This window comes from Eschrichtius robustus, chromosome 8 (assembly GCF_028021215.1).
Source record: "Eschrichtius robustus isolate mEscRob2 chromosome 8, mEscRob2.pri, whole genome shotgun sequence".
Classification (NCBI taxonomy): domain Eukaryota; kingdom Metazoa; phylum Chordata; class Mammalia; order Artiodactyla; family Eschrichtiidae; genus Eschrichtius; species Eschrichtius robustus.
The window spans coordinates 82,438,417-82,450,930 of NC_090831.1; the positions used below are offsets into that span (position 1 = coordinate 82,438,417).

General features: G+C 41.2%; 1 protein-coding gene across 3 annotated transcripts in view; it reads right to left on the bottom strand.

The window, feature by feature from the left end:
• Positions 1–12,514, bottom strand: part of CPVL (carboxypeptidase vitellogenic like) — a 111,670-nt gene that overhangs the window by 13,308 nt on the left and 85,848 nt on the right. The window lies entirely within an intron of this gene.

The following is a 12,514-nucleotide window of genomic DNA, read 5'->3' on the forward strand; positions in this document are numbered from 1 at the left end:
AATTTGTGATACATCAACATACATCCTTCTATATGAACACATATAGAAGAGCAACCCGTGGGTCTGATAACTCCTGTAACTTCAAAGTAGTGATGGTCATAAGCATTGTTCCTAGCTATTTGCAACAGCATCTGTATTTGATATGAAAATATCTCTGCTTTCTACGGTGACAAAGTCAAAGGCACTGCTAATACTGCTGTGGTTTGTTGCCTACATTCATAATGGAAGGAAATGATGTTTCAGTTAGAGGTTAGTGAAAATAAAGATGCAATTTTTTTCCCTTCTAAGTTCACTGACCCCTTGAATCCTAACCATAAACCCTTACCCCAGGTTAGGAATCTATTAAATAACCTAACGATCACCTAATGGAAGTGCTAAGTTTACTCCTGATAAGGCTTCAGTCTAAATCACTGCATTTTTATTTTTGCTTTGGCATGGAACTAATTGTATCAATCTATTATATCAATAGTATTTGATCAATAATTAATATCCAGAAACACACTGTGACTGGTGGGCAACATCTTTGCTGCGAACTCTTCTGGACGATGTTTACAGGAGACCCTGCTTGATCTAGTTGTATCTTTGTTGGAAAGTAACAGAAGACTTTGCACATGAGGATCACATCATTTCAGTATGGGACAGAATGCTGCTGGGAAAAGGAAACTAATGTTTTGAGTAAATAAAAGAGTTCTTCTACAAGTCTAAATTACCAATGGTTTATCAGTATTTTGAGAGAACAAAGGTCACTTGTAAACCTACAATGCATGGCAGGGAACTGAGGTTTAAAATTTAGTTTAAGGTTTTGGCTGAGGATTTCAGAGAACCAGAGCCATACCAGTAAATACTGTTGACTAGAGGACACTTTTCTAAATGTGATGTTTCAGATCAATGGCTGGTTTGTTAAGAGTAAATCTATGTTCTCAGGTTTCTGGTTGGCCTGTAAGTAACTAAAATAGGTCAGGATTTAGAGCACCCTTTAGGCATCAGAACGGAAGTTTATCCAAACGTAAACCACACAGGATTCCTGCAAGACGGAAGCCATTTCCTTATCAACAGAGGAACAAAAGACATCACAGTTTAGGGTTCCCCAAAACCAGCTGCATGTTAAATTCCCTAAGAAGCTTAAATATTGATGCTCAGGTCTTACCCCAGACCAGTAAAGTCAGAATATCTGGAAATAGGCCTTGGGAATCTATATTTGCAAGGGTTGAGACACAATGGCTTAGGAAAATGTAGTGGACAAGGATGGTTCCAAATTCTTTGCCGTTCTTGCCATCAGGAGGAATCTGGCCTTGCTCTGTGATTTGCTTTGACCAAGAGAATGCAATGGAAATAACAGTCTGGGGCTTTTGAACCCTGGCCTTAAAAGGACGGGCATCTTTTGCTTCTCAGTTTGGGAGACCTGCTGCTATGCTGTGAAGTCCAGACCAGGACACTACATGGTTAGAGGTCATATGGAGAGAGCGCTGGAGGACAGGAGATTCCCTTGGAGACTACCTAGGAGACTACCTTACCCAGCTTTAGCTAAACTCTCAGCTGAATGCAGCTGCGTGTGCGACCTCGGCCTACCCCAATCAGAAGAACAACTCTACTGAGCCCATTCCACCCACATAATTGTGAGAAATAATAAATTATTGTTGTGGTAAGGCAGTAAGTTTTGGAGCGATTTCTTATTCTGTAATAAATAACTGAAAAAGGGAAATATTTCCTGACAATTCTTGATTCTTTTCCCTCAAAGATCTGTTGCTCCTATCTTGGAATCTTGATGTGAACTGAAAAACAAGGCTGGATCCATCTTTCTAATGCAGATAGAAGACATAATGACACTAAGAGCTCAAGTGAAAGCTTACATTATGCAAACAAAGGAAGACCAATACCCCATGTGGCCTTAGGCAAACCACCAACTCCTGCTGCTGTCTACTCACCCACCCCCACGCAAACCCTGAGAGCTTGCAACTGCATTGTCTCGGTGGCCTTTGTGGTAGACAGATGCGTCATCAGATCCCCTTTCAAGGATGGACTTGCGGCCCAGCTGTGGGAAGTCCAGTCAGCAGACGGCTTCCAGCTCCTTCGGGGTCTGCCTCAGCTGCAGAGCACAGCCTTTCCCCAAAATGATGCCCTTCCTGGGGCATCCCACATTTGGTGACTAAGTGAGGCTGGGGGTATAAAGGCCTGATCATTTTTGTCTGATGTAAGATACTCTGATGGAAACTACTCTCTCTGGAGCTCCCTTGCAGGTTGGCCAAGGTTTGTCAGGCCTCTATCATAATTTGGTTTTCTCCTCTGCCAATTCTGCTTCCTACCCCTTCCTTTCTCAGGTGTTAATCCCTAATAAACATCTTGCACTCCAAACTTTGCCTCAGTGCCTGCTTCTGGAGAATCCGTGAAGCTCTTGATGGCAAGGTTTATATTGAGGGCAGGGGTATGTTTTGATTGCTATGTCTGATTTTCTGCCCACAGTCTGATTCCCAAAAGTGGACAGAAGAACTTTCCCCAGGTCTGGAAGATGGAGACAAAGAACCCATGAATCAGGCCATCCCTCTTGGTAAAAATCAAGAGTGGGAGAGAGATGAAGATTCTGTTTAACAATTTCTGTAACAAAGCCAAAACATGTTCCCAGGAATTAGCTGCATTTGGTAATCACTGTCTCAAATCTGTTTAACAGTTACTTTCCTCCATTAAATATTGTTTTAACTTCTCATGCCCTATCAACTAGTTGAATGCAATAGTTACATTTATTGCTCTTTGCTTACTCTGATTTTGTCAGTGCAACCAAGGACTTGCTGAAGACCTTTCTGGAACTGTTGGTTTCTTCGGAAATAGTTTCTAATGCTCCCTAAGATGTTTAAAATTCTAAATTAAAAAAAAAAAAAAATTATCAGAAAGTTCAAGAGAGGCAGGTGGCCAGCTCGGTCATTCTCTCTGTGGATTATCCATGGACATGATGAAATCCTAGCCTGACCTTCCCTTCCACTCGAAGGACTGTGGTTATTCTTTTCTCCATTTTTCAGTTGTGTGTAGTCAAAGAAACAAAATGGTTGATGTTAGTTTTAGAAAAGCACAATTAAGAAGCCGTAGTTGTTCACTGTTTTCTGTCTGCACACCAGGCTTTCCCCATCCTCCTACTCCTTGTAAGCACTCTGCTTTTCTTTAGAAAACAGCCTCTTCTATGTGGACGGGATGCACTGCCAAACACACTGGCCACCACCCACACTCTACCCACCTCTGTCACCACCACCACCAAGGGCAGACTTGTAGCCTTGGTCCGGTGGCCAACCAGAATATTCCATCCTTCCCGCTCCATGGCCCCCACAGGTACTTAAAGCACAGCGGTGCCGGGGAAAGAGCAAGATGTGGGCTGTCAAATCTCAGATACTATTACTATTTGAAGCCTTAATCAAGTTTTCCAGGTGAAACTTCTGTTTCTACATTTATAAATTAGTAAATACAATCACATACTTTACAGGGGAGCTATGAGTATTCCATAAAATTGTGGACAAGAGAGTGTGTGGCAGACCACTGGCCTGAGGGCTTGCAAATGCTGAAGGATTGGTAGCCATCCTTAGCATCTCCTTTGGCCTTCCTGACACCCCCATGCACCAGCGACCAGCCCACAGCCGGTAAGTGGCAAAAACTGAAATTCACATAGGTTGGTCTAACTCCACAGTTCACCTTTCTCTCATTACCCCAGACCGCCTCCCATTGGTCACGACTCTCCAAAACAGTCAAGCTTTGAGGGTGGTGGGCTCCTTCCCTTGCTTTCAATGTATGTAACCCCTAACAGAAGGTCTGATTCCTGTTGGAAACTCAGGGAGAAGCCCCTGAGAAGAGTGTGGCAGACCACCGTCCTGAGGACTCCATAAGCCAAACCTGGGTCAAGGTCAAAGTATAAGTCATGGCTCAGGGCTTGTGCTTTTGGGGGCTGGGGGACTCACTGTGGCTGCCTGAGGAGGGCACCAGGATGACACCAGCATGCCAGGCGCTCCCTGTGGATACTTAGCTTTCAAGCTGGTTTAACTACACAGGAAACACCATGTCTCAAACAGGGATCAGTCCTTACAGCTTAGACATGACAGAGCTTGTCTCCTCTATTTCAGGACCTCAGAATCAAGTATCAAGAAGGTGGTCTCAGGAAGTAGACGGAGAACCTTCTTCCAATACAGCTCCTAACATGACTCTCTATTTCCTGGAGATCCTCCTTCTCTGACCTCTTTCTACCCTGAATTCATCCTATTGCTGCCATTTTAAACTTTCCAAAGCTTTGAAAATGTGCTTAAACATCTTCCACGGCAACAAACACTGTATGCTTCCACTTATATGAGATACTTAGAGTAGTCAGATTCATAGAACGGTGATTCATAGAACGGGGTAGAACGGTGGTTGCCAGGCTCTAGGGAAGGGGGAATGGGGAGCTGGTGTTTAGTTACAGAGTTTCAGCTTTACAAGAGGAAAAGAACTGTGGAGATGGATGGTGCACAACATTATGAATGCATTAGTACCGCTCAACTGTATACTTTAAAACGGTTAAGATGGCAAATTTTGTTATGTATATTTTATCACAATAAAAAAAATTGGAAAAAAAAACCCTTCAGTGGCCCGCCACTACTTAAACAACGGAACACTCACCCCTTTGCCTACCATCAAGGTCCCGTGATCTCTTTCCAGTTTCCCTCCCAGCTTTCACCCTTTAGGCTCCAGATTAGAAACCAGACTGCGTGCTCTGCCTGTACCCTGCCCTGTACGCTCTCATTCTGAGGCTCTGCCCACCATGTTTCCACTGTTCATTTTAGCCAATTTCAGCATCTGTTCTTTTACTAACATCAGAAATTCCCAGGTAAAGCTATAACCTTTCTTAACACTGGATGAACCTTGCCTCACCACCTACTGAACTCTAGCACCTTTTTAAAAATCCTGATACTCTGTCTGTCTGTAGAAGGGCACATGCATGTAACTGAAGAGCTAACACTGGAAGTAAAACACATTATTTCTCAGGCCTGCTTTAATTATGGCAGATGTGTACGTAGGCTCCAATTTTAACTGTACTAGTTTACTACTGCCAATCCATCATTCCAGAGGTGGGTGCCCTTGTGAAGCAGAAAACCTCTGGGCTGGAAGCCAGGGGGCCTAGAATCTAATCTCAGCTCAGACATGAAATGGGTAGGAGACTTTGGAACAGTCACTTAACCTCTGGGCTTCAGTTTCCCCACCTGGAAAATGAGATCTAAAATTTGTTTCAACTGGAAAATGCTACCTAGAGGATGGAGATAATCCATCCTGTAATTATTGAATAACCTAAGCTGATATTGATAATGAAAACATAAAATTAATGATGACTCAAATTGCAATCAGGAAAAGAGAGTTGTTGGAAACAATGCAAAACTCATGGTAGAAGAAGCTACACCCAGTATGATTGCATAGGAATGAAAACTGACCAGGGACTCAAGTCTTCCTTTTAATGTTTACATGGAAAATAATTAATCTCCGTAAGAATATTTTCATTGAAATAAAGATAGAAAAAATGCTTTTTTCAGAAAATTTAGCTTCATGAAGTTTTTTTTCTAGAAAGATGTTTTTAAAGAAATTTATCAGTGTTATTATTCTGATTAAAATTTTATATTCTGATTAAATTTTATATTAAATGTGGCATCAAAAAGTCTTTGGAGTTGAAATGACAATTCAGTGATGTAAGAACAAAATGTCCTGCATTTCAAAAGCAGTGGCAACATCAAAACAGATCATGAACAGCAACTGTGACATTTGGAGAAAGGCAGAGAAAGACCCCAAAAGGAGCAGCAGGGTGGCCTTGACAGTGATGGACATGGGTTGTCACCAGCTAGGGGGAGAGAGAGGATTAGACCTTTGATCTAGACTGCAACACTACTGAGTCATACAAACAAACACATCACACTCTGAAGGCAACTATCTGTTCTACATTGCTTGCAAACTGAGCCCCTCCGGACATTAATGAAAAATATACTTCAGATCTTTCTTTGAAGATATCTTAGAGATAACTCAGTTCAAACCTTGTATTTTACAGATGAACAAATAGAGGCTCAGAAAAGCCTATGACTTCCCAGATGATATAACAAGGGAGGGTCCAAGTCTTAGCATGGCACAGATTGTGGAGGCCAGACCAACAAGGGGCGACAAATAGCACTCATTCTTCATCTGATCTCTGAAGGCTGGATGGAGCTGGTTGGTTTTCCTGGGCCTCCCTTGATGGAGAAACCACTCCCCATCTCGGTACCTTGACACTCCCCTGGGAGAGCTGTCATTCCTTTAAGTGGACATTTTAGGGAACCATCCAGAGACAAGTCTACTTTGGTTTCGATTTTTAAATTAAGAGCTGTGGAGTTTGGCAGAGAGTGAGTTTTCTTTTTTGGCAGACACATACACATGCTTCTGTTTTGTGTGTCAAATGCTAAAAAGCCAAGTCCATGGTTGAGGCCCGTTTCTTTCATTATCAGATGCCTGACATCTGAACAGTATCCTTAATCCACAGAGAATGCCTTTGTGAACACCAGAGCTCCTTTCCCTCCTTCATCCCTGCCCCTTCCCCCAATCTCCACACACCACCCCCAATCCTATGCTGAGGCATTAGGGGAAGGAGCGCTGCCAGCATTGTAAAATCACCTACATAAAATGCAGATCCCTCGCCGCTGTGTGGTAAAACACTTCTATCACAAACATATGTGGGCCTCGCTTCTTTTGTTAGCCGGTTTTTGGCAGCCGGAGGAGTGCCATTTCATCTCTCAATGTGTTCTGCATTCACCAGAAGAGTCAGCGGGCTCAGTGTGATATTTGCCACAAGTTTCTGAGTGGTGGTCAATCCCTTTTCCCACCTCTACGGCCCAGGCTGCCCTGCAGCCCCAATCTCGCCTCCCAAGCTGGGCATTCCATGCACAGCACCGAGCAGGACATGTGTGATGTCAGGCACTGGAGCGTTTCACAAGGAAGGGCCAGGGGACATAGAATAACAGGTGGCTGAGGCAGCCATCAAAGGATCTGGAGGACATGCTGAATGTGCCTGGTGGGATTCTCATCATAAAGCAGTGCAGCGGACAGGGGGTTAAGGACGTGCCCATCGCTCCCTGGCAGCTCGGCATGCATGTTTGCCCTTAATGGCCTGAATACTAATATTCCAACTTTCCTCTAAGGGAAAATCAAACATTTTCCCTGATCTTGACTTTTACCATTTATAATTTTCCTTTTTTCTGTGTATATTCTTATAAGTGATCCACGGTAACAATAATAATAGCAACTGTTTCCTATGAGTCAGGGACTGCTCTAGGCTAATTAGCTTATTGAATCCCCTCAATAATCCTATGAGGATACTATAGACTGAGTGGCTTAAACAACAGAAATTTCTCACAGTTTTGGCATCTGGGAAGTCCAAGATCAAGGTGCTAGCTGACTGGGTTTCTGATGAGAGCTCTCTTCCTGGCTTGCAGATGGCTGCCTTCTTGCTGTGTCCTCACATGGCAGAGACAGAGTGAGGGCAAGCGATCTCTCTGCGGTCTCTTCTTAATCCCACAGAATCAGGGCCCTGCCCTTATGACCTCATTTAACCTTAATTACCTCCTTAGAGGCCATATCTCCAAATACAGACACATCCTAAGTTAGGTCTTCAACATCCTAAGTTAGGGAGACACAGTTCAGTCCATAACAGGTAGATATTATTACTACCCCTATTTTATAGGAGATGAAGTCATGGTATACAGAGGTGAAAAACTTGCCCAAGGTCACATAGCTATTAAGTAGAAGATTAAGGAGGCAAACCATGGTCTTCCTGACTCAAATACTCTATTATAGTACTGAGGACACTGGAACACTCTATTATAGTATTGGAGGCCACTGGAACACTCTATTATAGTATTGGAGGCCACTGGAACACTCTATTATAGTATTGGAGGCCACTGGAACACTCTATTATAGTATTGGAGGCCACTGGAACACTCTATTATAGTATTGGAGGCCACTGGAACACTCTATTATAGTATTGAGGCCACTGGAACACTCTATTATAGTATTGAGACCACTATAATACCCTATTATAGTATTGAGACCACTATAATAGTCTATTATAGTATTAGAGGCCACTCTATAGTGGTCTCTAACCACTCTGTTACATAGTCTCTACGTATGTTATAGGTATACGCATGTACAACACACATACACAAACACACATAAACACACATATCCATACAACCTAATACTGTATACAGTTTTATTCAGTAACAATGATCATTCCTAAACTAGTCAGTAGTTGAGGTAAAAAAAATCTCCCCAACAGAAAGATGTCTACAAGCAAATTTTTCCTTGTGGGAGAAAAGAACTCAATTAAGAGTGTGTGTGTAGAGGGTCATGATACCAAAGAGGATAGCATGAATATACTCAGAATTTGTACTGGAAGGGATCTCAAACCAGAGCAAGAAGTTTAGAGCTCTGTCTATGGGATGTGATTAACTTTCTGAGTACAAACTCTACCCTGACCCACCAGGTCCCGTATGATGTGGCCACAGCCAATCCTCCATCTTTGCTTCCTCTCTTTCCCTATTCCTCCCTCAGATCCACTGGCCCTCCTTCCTTTCCTCAGACACATCCAGCTTATTTCTGCCCCTTGGCACATTTAGACATTCTCTGCATGGAAACGCTGGCCCACATGTGCACATGGAGGCTGCTTCATGTCCTACTGTCTCACCTCTTCCGGGAGGCTTCTGGGATCCACCATCCAAAGTAGTCCCTGTACCAGCTCTTTCACATCACCCAGTTTTATTTTCTGGCATTATCTGATTTGTGAATGTCTATATTTGCTTATTTTCTGCCTTTATTTCTTCCCTCCTTTGAGTAAAATCTCCTTGATAGAATAGACTTTATTATCATATTCAGTCTGACCATCCAGTCAGTGAATGGGAGGATGCAGTCAGAAATAAAAGAATGTGGGCATTTCATTATTAAACTAATATTTCTTCATTTCTAGCCACAGGCAAAGTATTACTGTATTCTAATCATGGGAGGTAAGTTTAGAACCTCATGAGTACTGATAAATATCTTTTTTTTATACTGCCCCTAAGGAACGCATAACAAATGTCTTTCAAACATGTGAAAAGATTAAATAAACAAGTTTTTTTCCTGAGTGTTTCTCTTCTCTTCTATTTAGTTAACATTCTCCACCTTACTGGCAATTAAATATCAGGGGCAATCTGAAAGACATAGGCACACAGGCTCTGGGAACAAACTGAATAAAGTTTGAATCCCAATGCTGTCATTGGATGATTCTGGATTAACTGTTTACCTTCTCAGAGTCTGTTTCCTCATATGTAAGTAAAATGGAAATTATATTATATAATTTTCAGAGGTTGCTCTGATAATATCCATGAAGTACCTATCACAACAGCTGGCACATATTTAGTGTTCAACAAATGAAAGCTATCTTTATCATTATTGAACTTAAATATAGGTAGATGAGCCCATCCCTTATAACTCTGATCTTTTATTTGCCTCTTCTCTTTCATTTATTTTGCACACAAAAAATCATAATCTGTCTTTTGCCTGATTTATTTACATAGTTTATGTAGATCAGTAGGACTACTGACACACATGATATTAGTTGGAAAATTAGCTTATAATTAATAATAATAATAACAGCAACAAAAGGAAACAACCTTACGTGGCCAATAAGAGGGTAATTAAGAAAATTAATTTTATCAATTCAATGGAGTATTACTTAAAAATAAGTTAAGAATCTATACTGTAACTTTGAAAATATGTATGATATAATGTTAAAAGAACAAAACAGCAAGTGCCACATCCTGTACTGGCAGAGACACTTGTTGCTCTCAATCCTCCTACTAAGAAAAACTAGAAAAGCTGGACAAAATACAGAACACACCCACTTGAAAATCCTGAGGATCACCCAAGGCAGCCAGGATATAAGGGGTGTATTAGTTTCCTATTGTTGCTGTAACACACCATCACAAATTTAAGTGCCTTAAAACAACAATAATTTCTTATTTTATAATTCTGGAGGTCAGAAGTCAGAAATGGTCCCACTGGACTAAAGATGTTGGCTAAGCTAACTAAGATGTTGGCAAGGTTCCATTCCTTCTGGAGGCTCTAGGGGAGAATCTGTTTCTTTGTGATTTCTAGTTTCTAGAGGCTGCCTGCATTCCTTAGCTCATGGTCTTTCCTCTATCTTCAAAGCCAGCAACACTGCATCTTTGAAACCCTCTCTGACTCTGACTCACCTGCTTCCCTCATTCACTCATAAGGATCTTTGTGATTATACTGGCCCATCTGGATAATCCAGAATAATTTCCCCATCTCTAGGTCAGATGATTAACAACCTTATTTCCATATGTAGCCTTAATTCCTTCTTTCCATATGATACAACATATTGACAGGTTCCAGAGATTAGGGGGAAGGTCTCTTTGGGGCCCCATTATTCTGCCCACTACAAAGGGCCAGGCTTGCAAACTGAAGGAGAGGGCAACAAGCTGAGTCTGGCATTCTCTGGCCCTGTCCGCATCAAAGCAATAGTTGATTCAGCGGCCAAGAGGTTACAAAACCAAGCATAAAGTGGTAGTTAAGAGACTGGAAACTTGAATGGAGCTTTGGGAGACAAATACTGACGTTCATGCTCTGCCAAACGGTAGAGGCCCTGGTTAATGCCACAAACGTCAACATAGGGCCACGGAAATAGGCCAGCTAAAGTACAGATTTAAAGTCACTCAATTCCAGACTCGATAAAGGTGCTTGCCTCTATTCTAATTGCCTGACAGAAGCGAAGCAAAATCTCTTTGAAGGTAAATATCATCAGCCAAAAACTCAAACTATCTCCATAATTTTACCTGTTCAATGTCTGACATTCAACTGAAAATTTCTAAGCATATCAGAAAAAAGTACCAAATTACCATATAAAAAGAGAATAAATAAAACTCATGAACACAAAGCTGAGCAAACATACCACACAGGAAAGAGTACATACTGAATATGTCCATTTATAAAAATTCAAAAACTTGCAAAAGTAATCTAGGCTATTAGAAGTCAGGACGGTGGTTACCTTGGGGAGGAGGGGAGTAGTTGACTATGGGGTGGGGGGGGGAGGGGCACTGGTTCTATTCTATTTCTTTATTTAGGTAACAGTTACAGGGGTATGTTCACTTTGTGAAAATTCATTTACCTGTATATTTGTGACTTGTTCACTTTTCCGTATTATGTTATAACTCAGTAACTTTTGTTTTAAGTAACAAAGTAGAATCAACCTTATATTACACTGTTAAAATTATGCAAAAACCTGTACCTGTGCACATATGAATCAATTAAAATGTAATTTCAGATGTTGAAATTGTTTAATTTTTTTCTTTTTCTCTTTTTAAAAAATATTTGAATTGCTATATAACTTGTGTTACTTAAAAAGAGACAAACAACAAAATTAAGTCCAGATTATTTTCTGCACTCAAGAGCCTCCACTTGTCCAGGAATTTCAATATTTTGGAATTTGTCTTCAGAGTTAACTATTTATTGTGGTCCCCAACTCAATACCAGATTCAAGATCGCTCAAATTTACAAAAGCAGATGGGGCTGACAAGGCACTTTCCATCCTCTCTTGAGATCTCTCTGCATGTAACAGACACTTCTTTCTGTCCTTCCCTGTCCCATTTTCAGACTTCATATATATACTGCCAGAACTGTTCCTGCTCCGAGTCATTTAGTTTGCCATTCCACCAGTAGTTAATTCTTTGGTATAATTTATCTCGATTTAGAAACTGTAATGTTATAACTTTTCCAAGTTTACCTTCACTTGAGCCCAGAAATATGTCTCTCAACTGTTTCCGTTGTCCAAGGTAGTTAACATTTTGTGTAATATTTAAATTTCTGTTAAATTTCATGTTATTTAATGGTTAGAATGACCGGGGTAGGGTAGGAAGGGTACCTTTTCACATTAGAATACCCGTAATTTCTGCTGGATCTATCATTTTTTTAAACATAAATGAGTAATTCAGGTGATAACCCAGTGACCCCTGATAAAATACTTTGTGATCTCTCATTTACAATCCCAAAGCAAAGTACTTTTAAAGTAGTATTCCTATGATTAATTTCTGTTTGGAGCATGGATTTGCCTAAAGGAAAACTCAAGCATTAGAAAGCTATTCTTCCAAATACTTGGAGGTACAGAATTGAGGTCCCCGTGTTGCCTCACATAAAAAATTGGGGAATAAAATCAAGTCTAGAAGAATAAATTTCTCCTCTTGAGACTAACTAAGCAAAACTAAGGGGCTTTCTTAATTTCTCCAGAAACTTCCTGGAGGTAAACAGTGTAATCATCGTGTAAACATTTAAGGAAGACCTATTCATCTTCCAGGAGCTGAGACCTGCAAACTGGAGGAGCAGTGGACAGGCTTGGCCAGAGTAACATCTGACCCCTAAAGGAGAGGTCACACTAGGGCATCAGATAGATTTTGTCCTCGGGCTCCATGTGTAGTACGTGAATGTGATCATAGGTTTGCCAGAG